The sequence below is a fragment of the Rhinolophus ferrumequinum genome, chromosome 28 (assembly GCF_004115265.2).
Source record: "Rhinolophus ferrumequinum isolate MPI-CBG mRhiFer1 chromosome 28, mRhiFer1_v1.p, whole genome shotgun sequence".
Lineage (NCBI taxonomy): Eukaryota > Metazoa > Chordata > Mammalia > Chiroptera > Rhinolophidae > Rhinolophus > Rhinolophus ferrumequinum.
In genome coordinates, this window is record NC_046311.1 from 10764877 (window position 1) to 10791209 (window position 26333).

Here is a 26333-nt window from a genome sequence, read left to right on the forward strand (position 1 = left end):
TCTTTAACTGGCGTTGTCTTCACCCACTGCTGTGAAGACGCTTGGCAAGAGGGAGGACTTCAGATACTGGAGTATTATCATCCCGATTTCATTGATCGGAAAATGAGAACGGTTCCTTAAGTGAAAAAAACCCGGGTTTTCTAAGCATACATCCATGTACTCTTCACTGTGCCATCCTGTCTTCCTGGTAGCAGTAATTATTATCAGTAAGATGCACTAAATACTGTGTTTCCCCGAAAATAAGACCTAGCTGGACCATCAGCTCTAATGCATCTTTTGGAGCAAAAGTTAATATAAGACTGGGTCTAATATAATATAATATGATATGATATGATATGATGATATGATATATGATATGATATGATATAATACCGGGTCTTACATAATATAATATAATACCCAGTCTTACATAATATAAGACTGGGTCTTATATAATATATGTAATATAATACCTTGTCTTATATAAGACCAGGTCTTACATTAATTTTTGCTCCAAAAGACGCATTAGAGCTGATGGTCCTGCTAGGTCTTATTTTCAGGGAAACACAGTAGAAAAAGTGAATGTGCCTCATCAATTATGGTTATAATTGTAGCAGTAATAAAAATAGCTATTATTTTTGAGCACTTTCCATCAGGTGCTGCTCTGAGCCACACCTTGCAGGTACAGACGTAAAAATCTGTACGGTAGGTATTACCACACCAAGTTCAATGATGAGCAAACAGAGGCTCCGGAAAGCCACATGATTTATCTGAGGTCATGGAGCCTGGAAATGGCAGGAGCAGGATTTGCACCAGGTTGGCCTGACCCCAAACCCAATGTTCTTAACTATTTCCTGTGCTTCCTTCGTGGACATGCATGTTCAACAAGGTGAAAGCATATTGGCAACAGAAATACAAACAGAAATTAAGGCTGAGGTTCCATTCGTACAGGAGAAAAACTTGATAGAAAACAGTTAACATGAGGAGAGGCTGTGTGTGTGTGTGTGTGTGTTTGAAAGAGCGAGGTACAGATACAGAAAAATATATATCATATACATGTAAATGATACACACGGTCGTGCTTATATTTTTATTTATGGATATGTGTGTGTGGAAAAAAACATGGAAAACAAATAGGAAATAAATACTAAATTATTTTTAAAAAGAGGAATAACACAGATAGTATTAGTAAGATCTTTCCCAAAACACGAAAACATTCAAACAGGTATGAAGTAGAATATTTGCATAAGTTTGGTGCAAGAGACAGAATTGCTACCAGAGCGTTAAAGACAACTTTTTATCAGGTTAATTGTTCGAGTGCTTCATTTCAAGGAAAGTGATTTTCCCCCCAGTATATGGAGCTTGCTATTATAATAAAGCCACTTTTTTAAAAAAACGAGGGGAGGGACTTCAGCTATTCTTGCAAGAGTGAAAATTTCCAGGAATTATCCTTACTGCTATTATAAATTAATAAATTTTAGTAGTGCCACACCACAAATCTTTGGCACTGACCTATATAGAAACATTAATATCTTATGATATTGATTTCAAAGACAAAGTCCAGAAACTTATGGTAAATCTAAAGGAAGTTTGTCTCTCATGATAGATGCTGCCATAAAAGTCACCTAATAATATCTGAGCAGATCATAATCTCACGGGAGTTCAAGACAGGCCCAGTAATCACACACGTCCCCTCCGGGGTCGCTGGTCACACACATGCGCCCTGGGCACATTCCCTACAAACGGCCGCCAAGAACACTGCTGCATCTCGTGCACTCTGGGATTGTCACTGACGGACTGAGTGACAACCCAGCGCAGGCTGGGGAGAGGCGCCATTCTGATGGTGTCAGAGGTGCCTGTCCCTAAGGATGAATGTAACAGGACGACATGAATAGTCTTCGAATCAGAACTATTTGGTGCAAAAGTAATTGCCATTTCACAGGTTAAAAATAACTGCAATTACGTTTGCACCAACCTACTATCAGAAAGCAATTGGAAAAGACCCAGGTAGGGTCCTGGAACAAACGTGCTCTGGGGGCTCTGCCAGCTCAGCAGTCTCAGCCCTATTCTTTCCACATGTACTGTCCCTGGGTGACTGTGCAGGAATGACCAGCCCTTAAAATCCCTGAGCAGCACAGCAGGGGTTAAGAGAAGCAACGCTTCCCCGTTTGCCCTCCTTCTTGCCCTTCCCTGCCCCGTTTGCTACCTTCATTCTTCCTGTAACTCACAAGCTGTGGAATGTTTTCCAACCATGGTCCTTTGTAAGTAAAATCTGGCCAGCAGCATGTATACATGATCAGAAGCATAAATAGGAACAGTCAGTGAGAAGAAGCCAGCCTCTACAAGTGCCCTTACTGTGGGGGCAGGAAGAAGAGAGCGGGACTTCGGCTTCCAGCGTCACGTCTCATCCTAGCCATCAGCCATTATCGCAAACTGGCCGGCCTGCGTACACATTGGAGACAGATGTTTTCCAGTTTGTTTATCTTTTCCCTGTCACTTTCGCTGATACTCTCTGCTCTTCTTGAAGGCTGACCTTTCACAAATGTTGGTTTTGTTTTAGAAATGTCCTATGGTAAATAAGAGGGCAGAGTTCACAGAGCAAAGGCCGACATAGCTGGAAGGCTCTGTGGGGGCCCAGGAGTCCCGTTACATGTGCCAGAGGCCAGCATTAACCTGCCCTCAGCCCCCCAGGAGGAGGGGGCGTCACCCCCACTGCCCAATGCTTCCTCCAAGCTGAGTTTCTTAATATTCCCCAGGGGAACAGAAGTAACAGCCAAAACAATGTGTTGGTGGGCTCATCTGCTGTGGGGTATTATTGGACATAAACATCAGTAAACACCTGGGTAACTACTACAGGGCGATGCGGGGAAACAAGTCAATATTTCACGGTGCTGGTGTTCATCGCTGGAAAACATTCTATTCGAGATTCCTTTTCCGTGTTGGTTCTTTCAGCTCAGAAACTCTAGAGGACAAGGGCTGATGTGGCGTGTAAGGAAGTTTGTTGGAGTAGAAATCACCGTCAGACATGCCCCCGACTCGATTTCTATTAGACATGGGATTCTGGTTGGGTAAATCAAATGACTTCGCTGAGCCACTTTTTTATCAGCAATAAAATAAGCATACGAGTCCCTCTCCACCTGCCTCAAAAGGTTGTGGAAACTCAAGGGAGATCACGCATATGAAAGCACCTTGTAAACAACGAAACACTTGCAAAGGGGACTTGATCCTTGGGCCACTATCATTCACCAATTGTTTTTCTAAGTTTCATTTGATCAAAAACACGGCACATTCCGAAATGAGGAGAGCTCCAATAATGATGCATTTCTGGGGTCTAACACATTGGGGCGCAGATTGTAAGTGAGACGATGCTTGCCAGCTGGGAGATGGAGAACTCACTGTTTGAGATACACCGCGAGAAGCTGGAGTCACTGAGCAGGAATTTCTTCTTCCTCCTGCATCAGGAAGGCGGAAAATGCTCCGTGCTAATGAGCTCAAAGCCCACAGTGGCAGCCCTGGTGACTTCCAGGGGTCGCCCCTCTCAGGCCTGGCTCAACTGCCGGACACAGGGAGGGTTTTACATTCCACTGTGTTCTTCTCCACCCTGCCCAGCCACCTCCCTTCTAGCAACCATCGGTTCTTTCTCCATGTCTCTGTGTCTATTTCTGTTTTGTTTGCTCGTTTCTTCTGTTCTTCAGAAGGGGAAGGGATTAGAAAGTACAAATTGGTAGTCACAAAATAGTCACGGGGATGTGAAATACAGTATGGGAAATAGAATCAATAATGTTGTAAAGATCATGTCAGGTGTCAGATGGGCACTGGACTTCTCGGGGGATCACTTCATAGACGGTGTAGATGCCTGACCACTGCTCTGTACACCTGAAGCTGATGCAGAATTATATTGAATGTCAACTTTAATTACATATATGTACATAGTCACGGGATGTGGAGTACAGCGTAGGGAATAGAGTCAGTGGAACTGTAACCGGTACATACGGTGTCAGAGGGGAAGTAGATTGGGGGAGGGGGTTATCACTTTGTGAGGGGTGTAAAGGTCTAATCAGTATGTTATTTTGTACACCTGAAACTAATATAATAAATTAAGTTAAAAAAATAAATAAAGATACAAATAAAAGACAAAAAAACATTGCAATGTGTTCTTGGCATCACCTCTGGATGGGAGCCACAGCTGCCAAGCTTCTTTCAAGCCGTCAAAGACCGGCGCCCAGGGAAAGAGTTTCTCGGACGTTGTGAGAACATCCGTCTCGTGCTCTGAGGGTGGTTAGCTCAGAGAAGGTGACACGGCCTGAGGGACACTGGCTCACAAGCCCATCACCCTTCCGGTGCCTCCTGACTATTTTCTTAAGCACCTCTCCTGCTTTTTGATTACAGTGGTTGAACTTGAGATCTTTGGACTCTGTGTCCCATTGTAATTTTTGCTTTGTAGTGCTTTTCATCTGCCAAAGAACCTCTTTAAAGAACAGAATGGAAACCAGCAGTTCTTCAAACTGGTTCAAGGGGGAAACTGGTGAGTGGGTGTGAGCTCCGTGCTGTGCTAAGAACTGGCACTGGCTGGGTGGAGGGTGCTCGTTCATCCCGTCCGTCTTTCACCTTGGAGACCTAGTGCAGGCCTCTTGGCATGCCAGACTATGCCCTGGCGATTTGGTGGGGATGACGCCACACGGCAGTGTTTCCATGACACATCGTCGGCCATGACATGAGCAAGTGTCCAGCTGCATAAAACTTGGCTGTCTCCTGTCTTGGCTGCCCTTTCTGTCTCTCATGTGGCCTCAGAGTGGCAACATTTTAAGGCAGAGCCTTAAAGTGGGCACAAGATTGCCGCTTTGAGATGGTATGCTTTTTGCAAGGTTGGGGACACACACAGAGAATTACACACACCCCCAAATAGCACTGAGTAGCAAGAATGACACACTGAAGGTAGTCTGTGATGGAAGTCTGAGGATGGAGCAGGACCACAAACACAAGTATTGATGTCTACACCTCATGGGGTTCTCCCTAATGAGTATTAAAGAAAAGATTCTCTCTTGACAATCTTCAGTCAAATGTACTTTATATTTATGCGCAATGAGCTACTTCTGGGCTTTACAGACCGTTCTGCACATGGTTTGGGCCTCATGTTAAATTGGATGATGTATGTGAAAGTACGTTATAAGCAGAAAATGGTTATGAGGATTTTAGCTATTAGGAAAAGAATGATGAGTAAACAACTTCAATTAGTGAGGCTGGAATTGGACCTGTCTCCCGCTCTTCCCTAACCCTACCATTGGGTGCAAAAAAAAAAAAAAAAAAAAAAGCTAGGATAGGAAAGTTTTAGGAGATGGGGTTTTTGTGTCATTCACTTAATAGTCACAGAACTATGCACCAAACAATAAAATTCCATTTTCAACACAAGAAATTAGCAAAAAATAAAAAGATGGAAAACAATCAGTGCTGACAACACTACAGTGAAATAGGCAGTAGTATGAAGTGTTAAAATATTTTGAGAAAGTATCCGGACAATATGCATTCAACTGTTAAAGGACCTACTATTTGATACAATAATTCCACTTCTGCAAATCAATAGTATAAAATAAAAACATCGGTCGTTATATCCATATATCTATAGGTAGGTAGGTAAATAAGTAGAGAGATGATAGACAGAAATAGATATATAGAAATGTTCATTGTAACATTGTTCGACATAGCAGAAAACCAAAAACAGTAAGTCAGTAACCATTCTTGAACAACACAATTTTGATGTGTTTATACAATGCTTTGTCCTCTGGATGCACTGTAATTTACTGAGCCTTACACTTCTTTTCAGATGTTTAAACTGATTCTAATTTTTGGCCATTATAAATTAACACTGACAGAAGCAACCTGGCACATCAACCTTTGCCCACAACTCTGATTATTCCTATAGTTTTTATTCCCAGAGAAGGAAACGAAGACTATTTCCAACTGTGATCAGAATCAAAGATGGAAGGAAGGCTATGATGAACCGAGAGCTACGGTCTGCTGTGACTGAGTGCCGAGGACGTGGAAATGAGAGCAGACAGACTACAGAACGGCCCAGCTTGTAAAGGCTGGGGGTTTTTACCCAAGAACAAGACGGATGCTGTGGCATGACAATGAAAATACTCTCATATCCAGACCTTGAAACACGAGACTATATCAGCAAAACACAGCCTTCACTGAAGACTCACAATTCTGGAGGCGTCTGCAGGGAATAGCCAGGCTTCTAGCAAAGCCACACCCTAGGGAAGAGTCCACAAGAGAATGAAGGTGGAGGGGTGGTCTTGCTGATCACAGATCTGGACATCAAGAAGACACGATGGGAAAAACTAGGGAGGGAGGGAAGGAGAAGAGTAACGTACGGGGTCTATGTCGGGGACACACAGAACGGTGGGGGAGATGGGAACACACAGTGGCAGAGCCTGGACTCCTGGCAACAGCGGAGGCAATTACCAATGGGACACGTTTGGCCCTGAATTCAAGCACAGTGGTTCTGTGTTTATCCCGATGCCACTTCCAGAGGGCCCCTCGTCTTCTGGGGCTACTGACCCCAGTGGTCTCAGCTCCGCCTTATGAAAAATAATTTTTCTGCCCTAATTTGTGGGATCACCTTCAACACTGGCTGCATGAGTACATCTGCATTAGATACTCTATTATTTTCCGTTGATCTAGTCTATTGATTCGCATACCAACGTGCCTTGTTACATTACTAAAAGTTTATAAAAGACAAGTCCTCCTTAATTATTCTTTCCTCTGTGCTGGGTTATTCCAGTTCTTCATTTATCCAGTGTACATTCTAATCACATAAAGAAGTGCCAAAATAATACCTTTGGCATTTTGATGACTTTGTTAAAACTGTAAATCAATCCGCAGGGAACTATAATCGTCTTGTCTGTCTTTTGAAAATGCTTCCTCATTTACTCAGGACACTGTGTGCTCTTCAAGTAATTCTCTCTGCTGAATTAAATGTTTCCATTATCTTTCTAAATGTCTATTGCTTATATGTAGGAAACCTATAGAGGTTTCACACCTATTTGTTTGATATTTAGCTACCTTAATGAACTCGCTTATTAATGTTAATATTTTTCTAAATAGTCATTTTAGGTTTTGTATATTAAAATATTATGTGCAAAAAACAAAACTGTATTTCTTCTGAGTTAGTTTATCGTTTGTTTTATTTTGAATACATCCTGTGTAATACAGATAACATGATTAATATCTCTGTCTTATTTCTGATTCTCAGGTGAGTATGTGTGGGATGTGTTGTTGATAAGAATATGGGTATTAGTGGTTTAAAATGTGTAGCCCTGGGTTTTTAAAACAACCATATCTAAAATTGATTTATTCCTTTGGCATTCCCTGGATAAGCCCTATGTCGTATTCTTTTAAATACTGTTTGTTCCATGTTTTTGCCTTCTAACCTTTTTAATGTATAAGTTTTTGTTTCTCTTTTTTTATGATATTAGCACACACGGGTTATTTAGTCCTCTGGAATTAATAGCAGTATTTTACATTTTCTGAAAAAGAAAATAATTTATTGAACTGGGTGCTTCAATTTGTTTAGCACAGATTTATACAGAGAGGCCTTATAACTTCCATGTCCACATTTTTTGTTAGACCATTTCTCAATTATACTTTTCTTTATGTCTACTATCTATTTTATTATTTTGGAGAGAATTTTAAAAGACTGTCTGGAATTGTTTTCTTCATAAAAATAGTCTCTTAGATTTACTTATCCATTTATTTATGAATTCTACCCTTTACCTATACTGCTTTTTTATAATTATAGTTTTATCTACTTTGTTGCATTGAATGATTAACTCATTTCTTTTCATTTTGTCTTATTTAATAATGCTATGAATTTGCTTTTTACTACAGTTTTGGAAGCATCCAATAACTTTTATAAGTGGCATTCCATTTTTGCTTTTAAAATGATGGTATTTATAATTTCTCTCTTGACCTGATAGATATTTAGATTAGTAACTGAATTTTATAGATTGATTGATTTAAACATTTTTTCACCCATTTAATTTTTCTGGAATATTGGGGGGTTCTTTTTTATGACCTAGAATATAATACTTTTTTCTCCCTTTAATGTCTCAATAGATGCCTAAAAATGGAATATTTTTTATGAGCAGAGTAAAAGCATGTATGCTTGAGTTGTTTTTTGAATGTTACTGTAAGCTCAGCAGTGCTAAATAATTAATGATTAAGACACATTAAGTTGTTTTGCCCGGCACCTTACATATCAAGGTGGCTTGATGTCTTTTCTCCTCAAATAGTATTTGTCTTTCATTTCGGATACAAACCACTCCCCTGTGTTCACCTACGAGACCTCAACTACCCTTCTTAGCATCACTTCCACCTAGTGGCCATTCTCAGAATTACAAGGAGAGGGTCCCGGCATGAAAATCAACATCTGTTAGGTTTCAGGTCTTTTACATGCAACCTAATCCATAGAGAGAATCACAATAACACATTCGGGAAATATTTCACTACAATAGAAGGATGGTAGTTATTTAGGCCTGTCATATTATATTAGAGTGAAGTAAATTCTATCATTTAAATTCCAGAACACTGTATGTTTGTTTGTTTGTTTGTTTGTTCTGCAGGGCTGAGAGGTAAAAATCATGTACTTGAGACAACCGTGATTCCTAAAAAATAAGACCAAGCCAGACCATCAGCTCTAATATGTCTTTTGGAGCAAAAATTAATATAAGACCCTGTATTATATTATATTACATTATTATATTATATATGATATTATATTACATATATTATATAATAAAGACCCAGTCTTACATTATAGTAAAATATGACCGGGTCTTATATTAATTTTTGCTACAAAAGACGCATTAGAGCTGATGGTCCAGCTAGGTCTTATTTTCGGAGAAACCTGGTAGATGTGCCATATATTCTGCATAGACAGTAAAACACCCAGGAGTAACTCAAATACTCGTGTTAGAAGTCGTTAAGAATAACTTCTTTTGTTTTGGTTTTTAGGTTATCCATCCAAATTTCAGTAAACGTCTCTGTTCAGCTTTTCCTGATCACCAGGCTATGTCTGACAACACGCCTCACTCCGTGATACACATGACAGCTGACGTGGCTCCATTACGTGGCTCTCATGTGAAAAATCAGGACGGGGAACGGCAACAGCTCTAACGTGGCAGCAGTTATCGAAACATAATAAGAAATCCCACGTACAAGACTGATGTGACCCTAATCACGTCAGTCTGAGGACAGTTTGAAAGGAGAATTTGGACTTAAAAAAAAAGTGCTTTGCAAACAAGTGGATGTCCAATAGAAGAAACAGCTCAAGCATTTATTCCCAGTTAATTTGTATAGTCAGCTCAACAACTTGCAAAGCCAGTTTCTTCCTTTCCCTCGGCTTCCTCACATCTGTCTACCAATAACTTAGCTGTTCAACTAAAATCATCATTCCTTATACCCTAATCCCTATAGAGATAAAATCATCCGATATTTTAAGCTCTCATGGATTGCAAAATAACTGCGTTGGTATTGTAAGGCCCTCCAATGTAAGAACGCTTTTGTTTGTTTTGCCAAGCTAACGCTTTACTTTTTTGTCAAAAGAGTATATTCGCATCAGACCTGTGTCTTCCCTTCAGTATTCTCCTCTGGAGTAAAGGGGGACGGGGACGGGCAATAGCCTGCCTCAATTGTACTTTAAATGTGTAAATAAAGGCAAGAATTTAAGGTATCACTCATGGTGGCATTATGGTCTTAGGATGGAAAGATGGAAATGCAAACCATTTGTAATTGTTTCGCGTGTTATGAAAGAAGGGTAGTGGGCCTTTTCCTGTTTTTTTGTTTTGTTCCGTTTTTTAGGTTCTTCTGTAGTTGGGGAAATTTCGTTTGGAGCTCAGCAAAGAAGATAGGAGAGAAGACACATGGCCAAAGGATCAGTTTTAACGTGGGAAGTAACAGAGAGCAACAGAAATAAAGGGAGGACTGAGAAGGCCGCCCTCACCACCGAATCCTAAGGCACTCTCAAAACTACCAGATCCCAGCTATCACGAACTGTGCTACATGAAGACAGTCAGTGAGCCATAGAACTCTAGGAAACGAGCGCCATCGTACTAACTGTCTTTATGGAAGCGCGTCATCACATAAACCAATGATAAACATTTTGACGGATACAGATCTATGGCCACGTATATGAATTAATAAAACACTAACTGCCATGAGAACGGACGCTGCTGCTGGCGTTTGGCGCTCATAGTGTTCACCCCTCCTTAGAAACCTGGGGAAGGGCTCACGTCCAGGCCTCAAGTCCAACAACTACAGACTGCGGTCCTCCGTCCAGCCAGCAGCAGCCCAGGCGACCTCCCCGGGACTGACCAGGCCTCCGGTCTGTGCACCCACGGTGGCCTTTGCCAGGCCAAGGGCATACAGTGGGGACCTGCTATGCAGCCAGTGCAAGAGTGTTAAAGGCTCTGGAGGGAGGAAGGCGGAAGGCCCTGTTGCATTGTGGGTTTTACTGGGAACACAAGGAGGTGGCACCAGCAAGGCCTGAACCTGACCCCGGAGCCCAGCTGCGGCTGTCACTATTATTAGTTCTTTATTACGTCCCATTGCAAGAGCAGGGACATTGCGAATCGGACAACATATGGACAGAAGGTTTGGGGGACTGCTCAATCTGTCTGAAAGCGCACAGAACAATTTTTTAAGGCGCTTTATCCCTTTTATTTCCTAATTAAAGTAGTGACGTCTTTCAACTAATGTAGCGCGAGTATTCGGTAGTAAGAGTTCGGGACCAGAACTACACAACAGGCGTAATTTTCCTTTAAAACGTTAGTGGTTCCAGGAGAAGAAAGCATAAAAGACATAGTGAGGAGCACGCCCGCGTAGAGGGGGAGGCCCTCGGCCCCTGCCCCCTGCCCCTTGCCCCCTGGCTCCGTCCCACACAGCGCTGTCCTGAGGGGCCCTCTCTGTGTCCTCCTCCACCCCCACCCCCGCCCCCTCGTCCCCTGAATGGAGACAAATCGCTTTTGGCTACAATACCACGGGGCTTCGCTTTGACCTGCCTGGTACAGTGACACTGTGCGGCTCGGATTTTTACATACAGCTGCATAAAGCAATTTTCATGTAAATTTCTAGGTAAATCAGCCCGCAGTCGGTCTATTACATGGACACATACACAGAAGCCATTAAGTTTGACAGAAGATTAGAAGTTGCTCTTCATTCTTGGACGCCTTTCCCGGCGCCTTCGACAGTGTCTGGATCAGGAAAAGAAGACGAAGGGGAGAAATGCCTGGGTGACCCCCATGAGCAGAGTGCTCATATCTGCCTGCACACCCCAACCCCCAGGCTGGACGCGGTGTGATCAGAAAAGACCTGCCTGGGAAAGGAAGAACACTGGGTATGAAAATCAGCCGTCAACGAGCAGAGGGAGACGGCTAACTCTCCCGCCCTGCCCGGGAACGAGCTGGTCACCCCCGTACCTTCACTTCATCTCACAGATGCACCGGATGAAAGTAAACAGCCCCCCTGACCCCCAGGTTCCCCCCCACTCCCATCGGTGCGGGCAGGCTGGCTCAATTAGCTCACAGCAGGTGGAGAAGTTTCCAGGGTCAGAGGAGCAAATCAGTTCTTTAGAGGTACCTTTCCCTGCAAGCTGGGAGCGGGGCTCTCCCTGCCCAGCCAGTCACAGGACTTAGCAGCCATCTGCCTGCAGCCTTTCCAGGCCCTGCATCTAAATGCATCCCGGCCCAAAGGAGGCCCATTTCTAGAACACGTTCTTTTAAGGAAACAGCCTCCACAGAGCACAAAGAGAGAGATGTCACCCAAACCCGGCCCAGGCTGTTTGTTTATGCAATCTTTAAATAATTCATCTTCCTCCCTATTGAGCCCGAACGCAGCACGTCAAAAATAAATGTGTCGCCTTGGCCTGTTGTTTGCAGCACAGGACTGTCGAGCGAGGAGAAAATATTACAGAGACGGAGGGAGATACACGCAGGAGTGCGACCTTTAACTGTACTACCTATAAGCAATCTCATCAAATTAAAGCGCTGTATATTTTCCTTAATAATCTCTGATTAGTCTGAGGCTATGAGTGGACACGAACACCCACCATTGCTATACAGCAGGATGTCTGCTTAGCACCAGCAAAGCGTTTGGGAATAAGTGAGCAAAATGCTTTAATTTGATAAGGTTACAATCCTGCAGGCTCTGGGGTGAAAGGTCCCCAACAGCTCCGCTCACACTGAATATGCAGAAATAAAAAAGTAAATTGCTTACATCTGCTGCCGGCGGCAGGGAAAATGATCTGATTGGACAGTCTGAGGGCTCTCCATCTCTTTTGGGTTGGAGAGAGGGTTTCAGAGCATCAAAAGCTTGTAATTGGAGTAATTCTGAATTAATGGACACACACACACACACACACACACACACACACACACACACAACATTTTGAGGCAGCTGTTTGCAGAAGCCGGCCTGTTTAGGAATGCTTACAGATTGCAAAGGAGCAACTTTAAAAATAACCTCTTCCCCCACACATGGATCCTAACGACTGGTTTGAATTTGACAACAGGTAACAAGTATACCATTCTTATCTGGCTCGTCCTTCTGCCATGGAGCCTGGGGCTATCAGACCTACATATCTACTTGTCCACTTTGTACATCTTCCTGAAATAGATGCTGCACGCGGTTCTCCTTCCTGCATAAAAAGGACTGGGGAAGAGCTTCACCGGGATGCCAGCCGTTAACACAGAAAGCTCAGGTTTTGCCCTGCTGTGTGATGTGGGATTTAATCTGCGTATTTGATCAATAAGAATCAAAGGCAAGACTCATGGTCTTTTGGGCCCAAACCGGTTCAGTTGCACACAGGATGTCACCCTGAGGAGTTCCCAGGGTGCTGTCCGGGAACCGGCCTCCCTGATCCCATTCGGCCTGGCTCCCTCTGCAGCTTTGTCCAGTGTTTTCTGCTGACGAGGCCACGGTTGCACTTGAACTCTGCTTTCATTTGATTTTACTGCATGAGCTTCCAACAGCTTGCAGATCTAAGTGACTCTGCCTAGTCCCATGGTGGGCAGGCTCCCGTCCTGCACTGAGAGCAACAGTGGCCTCTCCTAATGGAGAGAAGCCCCCAGGAGGGAGAGTTACTGAAACCGAAAGACAGACGAAGGGAGTGAATCCTGCGAGGGCAACGTTCAAGCTGATTCTCAGGCGGGCACTGATTGAGAAGGCAGCCTCGGCCGGGCAGCACTGGAGCTGAGCTGGACGTCCCTGGACGCTCTGGGATGTGCTCGCCTTACACGACAGCTCCAGGCTCCTGATGGTTCAGTCGTAAACAGAGCTGATGGCCAAATGCAATGTTTATTCCACATTCTCATGACTGCCCAAGCCTCTTGGGCAGCATCTGAATAGCCTATTGCTTTCTGCAAGCATCAGGTTGATAGATTTCATACTGCCATCAAACAACCTAAAAAATAGCCTGGTTATCAAATTTTATAGATGTATACATACACTCATTCACACATAATTTTTTGAATGTGGGCAAATCGATCGATTTGATGCCAAGCCACACAAAAAGAAGTCTGGGTTCATCCATGCCCGGTATACTCCACGATACGTAGAGACAAGGAATCTTTTTAATTTTTTGCTTTAGGCAGGATGGCTCGGGGTTGGCGGGGCGGTGCTGTGCCTCGGTCCCTCTTAGACGGTTTTCTATGAGCACGAGGTCTTTCCCACCAATGGTCCGCTGGTCTCTATGGTCCTGAAATGTCCTTTGTCTACTGGGCGCTGCCACAGTCTATCGAAGGGTTCTTGTCAACAATTATGTTTATTGAGGAGTAGTCCACCAGTGCAGGCCCCAACAGCCAGGCCTCCGGGGGCCAGCGATTGACAGGAAAGCGGCCGGATCCCATCCAGCCCCTTCCTACACAAAGCACAGTCACCTGGGCCAAACCACCGTCTGCGAAATGTGCGATCGCAGGCCTGCTGTAAGCCCTGGCCTCTGGTTTCTCCACTTTCTAAGCTCATACTCAGTTTGAATGAGTAAAAGACTTTTTAGAAATCTGAACAAAGGAGACTTATTAAAATACTATTTAAACTGGGTGGGGGGGCAGATATTTCATATAATTAAGAATATTCGGGGAGGATTCTGCATGTAGGTGGACGGCAATTACTCCTGAAAATTGTTCAAACCAGAAGGAAATCAGTAAGGGACACTTTAAATTAGCACGACGGTAATTAATATCTATAAATACTTTCCACCAACACAAAGTTTAGAGTTATTTACCTAATTCAGGACAAAAGGTTGCGATATTAGCCAATATATTTTCATGGATATTTAATTTACAAATCTTACTGCAGAATTGTAATTATTACCACAAAGGACTCGTCTTTTCTTGAAGGAAGAAAGACAGAGTTCCATGCGAATATCTTAAATTACCGTGTTTCCCCGAAAATAAGGCCTAGCTGGACCATCAGCTTTAACGTGTCTTTTGGAGCAAAAATTAATATAAGACCCGGTATTATATTACATATTATATTATATTATGCCCGGATTATATTATACTATATTATATTATATTATACCCGGTCTTATATTAAAATAAGACCGGGTCTCATATTAATTTTTGCTCCAAAAGACTCATTAGAGCTGATTTTCTGGCGAGGGGTAATTTTTGGGGAAACACAATAAAGCACCCCCTTCAGAAAAAACCCACAATGGCGGGTTGGAGAGGGGAAAAAGAAAGAAGGAAGGAAAAGAAGAAAAGAAGAAAGGAAGGAAGGAAGGGAAGGAGGGAGGAAGGGAGGAAAGAAACCCTAGGTAAGGCTGTATTCTTGAACTGACAACCCTCCTGCATCACAAAATACGCTAGTTATCTTACAACAAAAGGGAGCATCAAACCCTCTCCACAAAGACCTCAGACGCGCAACAATGTTTAAAGCAGATGTATTATTTAGGGTCTCTGCGCGGTGTTAAGATGCACTTTTAAGATCTGTTATAGCCAAGGTTTGTTAAATTTACAAAAACAAACGTTGTCCTCTTTCATTCAAATGACTCCCTGCGATTCCCGGGCTCCTCAGTCAGATGGAGAAATTCCGGTGAGGAAAGCATGATGATACAGGCAAAAGAATTCAGAGACACTGCACAATGACACCTCGCCCTTCTAAACCGAGCCTCCTTTCATTCTACCCTGTATATTTACCCTAACAACAAATAATTCCAATATTGGGGGTAGAGCAAAGAAAAGGTCAAAAAGAAACCCAAATGCCCAACAAAAGTTTTTTGGGGGTTCACGTAAAAATAAATACAAAATAAAAATTAAAAGTACTGAAATGAATCGCGATGTCTCAGGTCTCAGCTCCAGACATTTCTGCCCATTTCTTCTTTTTAGAGTCACACAGGATAAATGAGAGGTACACCAATCACATGACCTATCCCCAGTGTGAAGACTAGTCCCTATAACTCACTGGAATCCTTTCTGCATTTTGTGACCACAAACTAATGGCTTTTCATGCATATTTAGTTTTATAGGTGCTGTTGATGTTCAAACCCACTTGCAGATATTCAAATCTCCTCTGCTATATGGATTTACAGGAGACCCGTGGTTCATTTCAGATGATCGCTCAGGGAAATTAGAGATAACCTTACAAAATGTTCCGAGAGCATATAGAGTGAAAGGGACCAGGTCAGGAAGCCATGTACGAAAAGGTCCCTGAGCTGTTAGTTCCACAGCAGACATCATCGTTGCAAGGGGGCAGCCGATCTTCTCTTCTGAAAGTGCCATTATGTGTATTTACAAAATAAACAATGCCTGCAAGTTCACGATTGCCATTACTAACACTATGCACTATAGCAAGCCGTTAAATAAATATACATGCCATAGATGTCTGCCAGACCCACCACGCCTTTTTCCTACATCAGATCCACGGCGTTGTCTTTGTTGTGTTTAAAAAAAAAAAAAAAAAATCACTCTTCATGAAGCAGCCGCAACAGCAGAAAGAAATCATTATTTAAAATAATTTACCAATGTTCACATGCTCCGATTTTAAATCCGCTAAGTCAGCAAGTGCAGTTTGGGCGAGAACCTGGTCTCATTAGACTCAGGTTTGCAAAGCACAATCACCCACAAAGCAAGATAAAAGTTCTCCGTGCGTCAATAATTAACTCTCTCTCATAGGAAAAGACAGACAAATAAACAAATAACACGATCTGAATTCAAAGTGAACAAGTTGTTTGGTGTGAAATGCTTCCAGCAGGGTACTGCCCTAAACACTATGGCTTGTGTGCATGAAGACATTTGCTCACGGACAAATTCTTTCATATCAGGAGATGTTTAAAAATGACAGGACTAGAAATCTATGTACAACTGCCCAGAGGCCTTAGCAAGACTCTTTGGTTGAAGCAAGTCTCTAAAAATTTTAAATTACGTATTTTTTAAAGTATGCATTATTCCCGTCTCTCCTTAAGTAATACTCAATTCAAAACTCAGAAAGCAAAAAAAAAAACTATTCCCTTAAAGCAATACTCAAATTGGTAAAGAATTATATATTTAAAAACTAGTGCTTTTAAGAAAGACTTTAAATGTTACATAATTTGTTTAGTTAATTTTTTAAATGCATGCTGAAACACTGAAGCAGGAAAAATGTGTGGCGTATTATGTATACACTGTATCTACATATGTGATTCATATTTCAAACAAAAAGGATATTAGCATTATTTGCTAAAATAAAGAATATTTAGTCCCCTCTGATTTTGTCATTTAAAGGGGAGACATAAAGGCTTTATAGGCATGATGCATAGATGACCATTAATTACGATGACTGTATGGCCCAAAAGAAACACTTTGACAGTTCTAGGTATAAGTCGATGTTACTTTGTTTTCACATAGAGGCTTTTGCTGACAGAGTGATAACAAAACTTTTCGGACATTTATTTTGTCAATCTTTGCCAACTTTCCATCAGCAAGAGAGCAAGTCTGTGATAGGTGGGGACTCAGAAAGCTGAGGGATCTGACAAAGGTCATACATAGCCTTTCCGTGATGGGTGCCGGTCTTCCAGCTTCCATTTCTCTCACAGAGGAGATGGGATGCCCGTGCGTCCCATCCATTAAAACAAAAACCAGAAAGAGAAAGAGAGAGAGGAGTGAGACGAAAGAAAGAATAAATGAGAACAACATGTAAGTGGATCGATGTGCAGTATTTAATTCTTTGCTTGGCTTTTGGTAGAAGAATACCAAAATTGAGGCGCATGCCTCAGTACAGCTCTATGGGGGCCTCGGTATGCTTGGGAATTAGTTCTCCTCATCCTGGAGAGTCCCAAAATGTGAGTAAATTAAAACAATGTGTGTCTCTGGAAGGCCAGGCTGTGTTTCACTGCTTCAAACTAAAGAGGAATAAGAGAGCCCACACGTGTCTGTGGCTGACCGCTCTGTATTTACAACTGGTTTTTGATACAGAAACCAGCCTAGAATATGTAAAACTGACACATAGTATAAACGCACTGCTCAGAGAGAGAGATGGGTAAATGAAGTTGCTGTGTGAGATACATAGGAACCTGACAGGCGTGAATGTCGTGCTATGCGTTTGAAAAATACCCCCCCCCCATAAAAGACGGGATGGGACGATGTCATATGCCTCTTTCCAAATAAAATACCAGTACGCTTTATTTTCCACATGTTTTAGACACGTATCTATTTCTAAAGAATATTTCTCTAGGCTTGCATGTCTAAAAATGAAGGCCCTTCTCTCTATTACAAAGCTGCTAAAAGGTGTCCAGAGGGGACCGGAATCTCTCATAGATGAAAATCTTCCAAGTTCAGGATTCCCTAACAAAATACATTTTTTAAAAAAAATACTAGGTAAACGGCTTTGATGCAGTGCATTTACGATGAACACATACTTTCATTTTAAAATGCAAAGGTATCTAAGTACAAAAGTAGGCTTGTATAAGGAAGAAAAGATTTTTCAATAAATTGTTTTGTGGAAACGTTTTATATTCAGTTCAGCAAGGTATTTTTTAAGTTTTACACAAATTCAGGATATCCTTAAATTTCGAAATTAAAAAAAAAAAACAGACCTTTCATCCTTCCCTTTACACACACACACACACACAGACACACACACACACACACACACTTCCTACCGCAAATTTTTAGAGGCCAATAAGGAAACACTGAGGTATCGCCAGCATAAAAGTATTTGCTAATTATTCTTGTCCATTTAATTAGAAAGTATTATTTCCTGTTTTTCAAATCAGCGATTTCTCGCTGAACAATAGAGTAGGACACACCTTCAAATAATAATTAGAAAAAAATCATCTACTTCCAGAACATTTAAGGGTGAAATTCCTGATGCTACTGGTAAAATCCATGGTATCTTACTGCCATCTACTGACCATTGTTCAAATGTCATGATTTAAAGGTACAGGTTAGATTTAAATGTACAAAATTGAACAATTTTAGAACCAGAACACTTTGAATCTACTGGAACCACTCATTACTTTGAAGGTTGCTCCAAATGTTTGAAAATACTTCCTTAATCTGAGATGACCTCTGTACCTGAAAATATCACTTCCTGGGCTTGGCCTGGCTTTCCGTGGCTCCAATGTCCCTCTAACCCTCCAAAATTCTGACGGCAGGACTCAAATCCCCTCTCTCCCTCACCAACCCACCCAACACACACACACACACTCTCTCTCTCTCTCTCTCTCTCTCTCTCTCTCTCTCTCTCTCTCGATCCCTCTCCCTCTCCCTCTCCTTCTCCCTCCCCGCCCCCTCTCTTTTCCAAGCTAAGAATCTATCTTTCCTGCGTATCTCACATGGTTTCAAGTCTCCTTGCTAGCTGGATGACTCTTCTGAACATACCTCACTTACTCTTTAAATGTTGACTCAGAAAGAAAAAACTTTGCAGGACAGGTTGATCACCTCCCTCGCTCTGCAGGTTCTATCTTTGCCAATGCAACCAAAAGTCATGTCGCTATTTTTGGCAGTCACAAACACGACTTAATGATCTGTACTCAAGAAACCTTTCAGATCTTTTCTATCGGTGCTGCCTGATGCTAAGCTATGTCCTTTTAATAGATTTATGCAGTTGTTTTTAATCTAAGAAATTATCCTTGTATTTAGTCATATAATATATATTCTTATTAGAGGTGGCTCACGGTACCAGCCTGCCAAAGCATGTTTGAATTATAATTCTACTATCTTTTCCAATTTTGTATTGTTCATGCAGGCATTAGTTAGCAGTACTGTTTACTTGGCATGCCATCAACTGTCCCTGTCCACACCACTTTGGTGTATTCCTGTAGACATCTTCCAGTGTGATCAAACACCGTGTGGAAAGGTTTCAAGGCCGTCACGTATATGCACAGCACAGAGCCTGGCACATCATAAAACCTCAACAAATGATAGCTCTTCTTACAATTATCATCAATAAAAATAATTAGTGCAGATGCGTGATACAAATGTGACCGACGATAGAACTTGTCATGATGCTAATATCCGTTATACGAACAAAGGCATTCAATCAGTTACAATTCTTTGCTCGAAGCCCATCTTTCTCCTTTTCTACTCTTCACAGCGACGCACAAACAGGCCAACAGATCAAAGACAATGTGATCATACTTCCAGCAGCGTGCTCGGCTTCTAGAGGATAATTCACCTTAGTCAAGACGCACGGTAGCACAATTGGGAATTCACTTGCAGAACCCCCCTTCCCGCAGCACCCCACCTCGGCTTCCAATTCTCTCCTGGTCTATGCCTTTCCTGTCGAGGAGAAAACAATGTTATGAATCAAAGAGGAGGTAGAAGAAAAAGGGAAGGGGAACAGCCTCTGGCTTCTCCCTTTGCTGTGTCAAGGGTTGGGGTCCCCGGCACTGAGCTGGGGCCGTTTCCACTGGGTCCCTGTTCCTGCTCTAAGAGTAACCAGGGCATGATACTCAAGTCCCACTGCCTTGCACGTCTCAGGTCATTTGGGGAATGGCATGGACTGACACAGTTCCAGTATCTATCGCCTGCTTTCTGCTCTTTGGAATAACCTAGAATGGATATATTTAGGCCAGAATTATTCCACTTTCACAGAGCCCTGTATGAATTGGGGTCTAATAATCCCCTTTTAGCTCCTGAAAACTGGAGTTAAATTACTCACTTAACCCACAGCACCTCTGAAGGGCTTATTCAGGAGGTGAATGTCTCTCCCACCAAGAATATATATATATATATATGTATATGTATATAAGAATATATATATATATTCTTGGTGGGAGAGACATTCACCTCCTGAATATATATATATATATATATATATATATATATATATATGTATGTATATATATATATATATATATATGTATATATATATATATATGAAACCATCACCAACATTTCAATCTTGTAAATTCTAAGAAAAAAAAATCTAGTTTTTAAATACTAAGAACAATTCAATTTTTTAAAAAAATCCATTGATAGATGACAACCTGAAAATGATTAAAAATTAATAAGAAAAAAAAAAAAAAAACCCTGTTATCCTGATAAATGTTACAGGAAGCACCGAAAACTTTCAACTGCTTGTTAGGTTCTGGAATATCAAATGTTTATGAGAAAGTTATAGAGTGTGTGGGGGGGACCAGAAATTAGCTAAACAGGCACCAACAAAGACTGATAAAAAGCCCCTCCTTGGGCACTTGGGAGCAGCTGCAGAGCAGAGCTGTGTCAAACCATCACCCTCTCCTGATTTCTAGGACGTTCCTAAGCCCTTGGAACCAGAAGTCTACACCTAATTCCTGGCTTGAACCAATCCAGACAGCCGGTGCCTGCAGACTCACAGGAAGCCATGAGTAGCAGTGCTTTTGGAAATGCGAATGGAAACACACACACACACACACACACACACACACACACACACACGGAGGGGTCTATGTGTTCTGCTGCCCGCCTCGCCCGCTCCAGTCTCCTGCGAGCCACAAGACATTCAACCACAATGCTTACCTGCTGCTCTCCTCCCACCACTCAATTACTTCTCATTTCTGCCTTCCCGAAGCTTCTCCAAGTATAGCCTCTTTCGCCTCTCTCTCTTTCTCTCTCTTTCTCTCTCTTTTTCTCTCTTTGTCTCTCTCCCCCGCCCCGCGCCCCACTCAATCTCACATTTTTTCACTGAAGTTTTGTTTATAAACAAATGGATAATGTTATCAAATTAAAGATTAAAATACATGTTAATAACGCAAACAGGATAAAGGGCTTATAATATAACGAAGACCCGAGCGTCTATCTCACCCCACCCCAGTGCTCTTCCCCAGAACTCTTTAAATCCCTTTTTTTGTGTGTGTGGTTACTTCTATAACCTCTAAAAATCTTGCTTATACGACTATTTCGTGATTCATCTACTAAAGACATTATCTATTGAACTGTGTTTTGTCCCAACCTCCCCTCTTGATGAAAACAGAAGCTTGGTGATAGCAGGGTCTGATGTGTTTTTTGCTCAAGCTGTGGATACATTTGGAACAACTGGAAGTTTTGCTGTATCTAGTTTCCATTTTATTCTTTCTTTATTTATTTATCTTGCAAAGAAGTAGCAGGATGAAAAGGACGGGTGCTGGCACTTTCTCATCCATCTAATGAGGTATGAATCTTTTGCCTGGAGTGCCTACTGAACTAACTCTCTCCATTGAATCAGTCGTCGGGATCACCACACTTATTCTGGGGGACAGAAAGCGAGAAAAATGCCATTTTTCTCCCATTCCATCAATCATAGCTGAGACTGCTAAATTTTTCTGGCTTGAAATTCATCTTTCTATGTCTTAATTTGTAAGAGAAGGAAAACGGATCACTATGACCCCATATTTAGAGTTTCAAAAATATCAACAGATTAATAAGAATTCAGGGAGCACAGAACATAAGTTTTAACAACCGCGCCTGCAATGAAAAGGAGACTTCGATTCTCGGTTAGAAGCCACCGGGTTGCTCTCGTGCTTTCTTGCTCCTGGCAGATTTACTCTTGCACAGCCCAAAGACGAAGGACTCAGAAAAGAAGCCAGCGTGCTGGTCACCCACCGTTCCCGCAGAACTCGCTACATGCTACTCGCAAAACACACACCTGCACTCACCTGTGCCCCACGCACACCATGGTACAAGCAGGACCCCAAATGCACACGCATACACCATACACAGTATGTATTCATACATCAGATTTACTTTGTTTTGTTTTAGGAAGAGCAAAGACGACTAACAAGCCAAGCAACGAGAACAAACACACCCAGACACAGGCGCACACACATCTATCTAGGGATTGTGACTCATCCCAAATTGTAGCTTTAACAGGAAACCAGTTTGTGGGGTATGTTTGCAAAAAGGAAGCCGTTGACTAAGAATGGGGTTCTTTTCCTTCTGAGTGTGTCTAACCCAGGGACGGGCACCTCCCTGGCCTTCTGTGTATGTTTCCTTCCCAGTCTCTCCAGTTCATGCATACAAGTGTCCTAGGCAGAATAAGAGAGTCACCACTGGGGGCCCAGTGTGCTAAAATAAAGAATGTATTTCGGAAGCAATCGAAAGTTGAGAAGTTTCCAAAGTAACATGTCCCTGACACGCATCTCGCTGTGTATACCAGGTGCTGCCAGTCACGTGTAGGAGAGGAAGTACACGCCGCAGGTGATGGAACCCAGCAGGTGAAGGAAAGTGCTGGGCGTTTTCAGCAACACAGGTGGGGGTCACAGGCTTGGGTTCAGTGTGTGGGGCCCTGGGCACGCTGTCTCTCTAAGCCTTACTGGGGTATCTATGATAAATGGCGAGGACGAAGCTCTCAACTCCAAGCCTGGCTCGCAGTAAGCGCACAAACAATGCTGACGGCCATTTTTCAAAGTCAACACCTGATCTTTGGATGTTGCCACTGAGATGCCCTAGGGACTTGGCAAAAGGGGCCAAATTAAATGCATAAGATGTTCAGAGTTTCTTTAGTCAGGTAGAAATAAACAAAGGTAAGCTCAAGCTATCTGGAATTAAAGGCAGGTATTTTAAAGCTGATGTTGCCTGGGGTCCGGTATTTCTGTAACTACTATGAGACTGAGAGTCCTGCCTGATCGCTCGTTTTCACAGAGGAGGGAGCTAGGCGATGGATTTCAGCTGGCTTACCATGACTCAGCTGCAAAGTCACAGGGGGCAGGAAGATAAAGAAATCTGGATCGAGAAGATCTTGTTCAACTTTCTAGTTTTCAGTCACAAATAAATGAAGCCCTAAGACCTAAAAATCTATCCACTTTGCTTTCTTGTCAAATGTTGAAAAATTGTCCATGCAAAACGAAGTGTGGCAAGTGTTCATTTTCAGAAACAGTCACAGTCAATGCTAATGAGGGGTCAGGACATTTTGTAGAAAAATCTTCAGTCTTCTAGAGCACCCGTGGAAGGTTCATGCCACAGCTTTTCCTAAAAGCAGTTCGGCAATGTTTCAAGGGCCTCCAAATTATCCCTCCCCTTGAATCATATAATTCCATTACTCTAAATTTATACCAAGAGTCAGATGTACATAAGCATCTGTATTCTACGATGTTTGCTATGGAATTCATTACAATAATTTTTAAAATAGGAAAGACAACATACTTATCCAACACCGGGGTTATTTGTGGCACATACTTATGGTAAAATATTCCACGGCTGAAAATAACAATACATACTTTTTTAAAAATAAGAGAATTCTATGGTATATTGTTAAGCGAAAGGGGCGATTACAAATAGCGTATCCCACATGGTTTCTGTTTTGTTGAAAAAGAAAATGTATGATATTTTTATAACCACCAAAATGTAACCCTTCCTGGGAGGATCCAAGGGAAGGGATTGTCTCCCCTCTTTTTGGGTATGTTCCGGATCTTCTCTGATGAATTTATGTAATTTTTAATCTGAAAAAAATATAACTGAAGAAAAATATAAATATGCATGGTGAAGACTAAGAAAGAAGGCAATGTCAGGGCTACATGGGGAGATGTCAGGGTGACGGGGAAAATCTGCATGAAGACAGCTCTTCAGATTTTTGGAATATAGCCAACAGTTCTCTCGTTAAAATTATGGCCCCATTTTAAGAGCGCCCTATTCTTTTCCATCTCTCTTCCTTCCTAGACTGCAGCTGTCTTCAAACAACCTAGGAGTAATTAAAATGTGGCCCACGGACAAGTTTCCGCATTTTGATAAATACATGTTGATAAAAGGCAGACAAGGAAACGAATATGTGTGTCTTGTGAAAACACTCCTCTCCAAACATGCTATAGTATTTCCCTGTAACTCTGCGTTTATGGTGGATCGCTAATATACTTTTGATTAAGAACAATATTTGTATCGTATATCATCCACTTGAAAGAAAAAAGGATCTGGCCCCAGAAGGCAAACCTACGTGGAAAGCTTGGCCTTGGTTCGCTGTGAATAAGGGGCCCTGTTTCCCACCACTGGGCAGGAGCCAGCAAGGCTCCAAAGCTGAACCAAGCACGGAGATTTCTAATATTTTAGGAATCCCAACGCCTCCAAATGAGTCACTATTTTAGCCTAAGCAACCCCTGTGAAATCCGTCTCCCAATTACGGAGGTGAAGAAGGTGTTGATGGAATAGGGAAGCCGAACTTAACCAAACGTGTGTTCAGTGTATGAATTTTCTGAGGTCTGACAGGGTAGGATGCAAGCGAAGAGCGTCATTTTTAATGTAACAGGATACTGAAGTGGAATTTCAGCTGAAGCACTGAGATAATAGGTACCACCTTCCAAAGAGATGTCTAAGACTTCCGTGCAACATTTTGGTTTTTTTTTTTTTTTTTTTAAGATTTTATTGGGGAAGGGGAACAGGACTTTATTGGGGAACAGTGTGTACTTCCAGGCCTTTTTTCCAAGTCAAGTTGTTGTCCTTTCGATCTTGGTAGTGGAGGGCGCAGCTCAGCTCCAGGTCCAGTTGCCAGTTGCTAGTTGCGGGGGGGGGGGGTGCAGCCCACCATCCCTTGCGGGAATCGAACCGGCAACCTTGTGGTTGAGAGCATGCGCTCCAGCCAACTGAGCCATCCGGGAGCTCAGCGGCAGCTCAGCTCAAGGTGCCGTGTTCAATCTTAGTTGCAGGGGGCGCTGCCCACCATCCCTTGCGGGACTCGAGGAATCGAACTGGCAGCCTGTGGTTGAGAGCCCACTGGCCCATGTGGGAATCGAACCGGCAGCCTTCGGAGTTAGGAGCATGGAGCTCCAACCACCTGAGCCACCGGGCCAGCCCAACATTTTCTTTTTTAATGTAGCTAAAACTAGTTACCAGACTATTTAATGTATCACCTACAGTGAGTGCAAAAGGACCTGGAGTGTTTCTGAATCTAATCAGCATAGGGTTGGTGGATAAAATAGAGATCGCCCAATTAATTTGGGATTTTAGGTAAACATAACATATATTAAAAAAATATTTTTAGCGTCAGTGTGTCCCAGATATTGCATGGGACGTACTTATACTGATTTTTTTCCTTGTTTACCTGAAATTCATTGTTAATGACCAGCTTCTGTTTCTTTTTTTCTCCTAAATTTGGCAACCCTCAGTAGGGTACCCAGTGATACCTCCTGCAGATGGGGACTTCAAAAGCCCAACTCAGAGAGCTAACATGTGCATTCCCGGTTGTTTGGGGCCCCAGTCTGGTGGCAGAGCATGGGTGTCTGATGCTACACTGGCACAGGCCTACACCCCCAGAGTTTGTCAGGAGACAAAACGTCTCCGTGCGTCCTGTGGTCCAGTCGTGACAACACCAGAGAAAGGGCTCGGTTTGCTCTGTGTCATCCCAGGGAACAACCGGAGGAAAAGGAACCTGAGCAGAAGGTGGGTCGGAGGTCGTGATGGAGCCACAAGTGACCAGGTGGATTGGGATGCATTTGCTCCATCACGAGAGCTGCAGGTGAGACAGATGGTCAGAGAACCGTGCGCGTGTTCACCAATACGTGCATGATGGGCACGAGAGAAAGAGAAGAGGAAGGAGAGAGACACACAGAGAGAGAGAGACAGAGCGTGAAAGGGAGCAATCTCGGAACAGGAAAGGTTAGTTTTAAATAAGTGCCCTGATTGATAGTCCAGAGCTTGGTCTCTGGGACAACTCCAGTCCAGTAAGAAGTTCCCGCCCTGCTGTCCCCTTAAATCTTTCCCCTGCGGGACTTCAATCCTGTGAGCTTCCTGAGCAAGACGGGAGGACGTGGAAGCACCCAGTGAGATGCTCAGGCAGGCGGCCAGCTCTCCCATCATTGAATCCAGACGGAGCTGGAACAGGAGAGCCATTCCGAAGAAAGGATATAGTCTCCTTCAGAGGACTAGACATTTAAATTATTAATTTGAGGCAGTGTTTTGTGACTCTGGTGATCAGAGAATCTAACAGTGAGGAGAA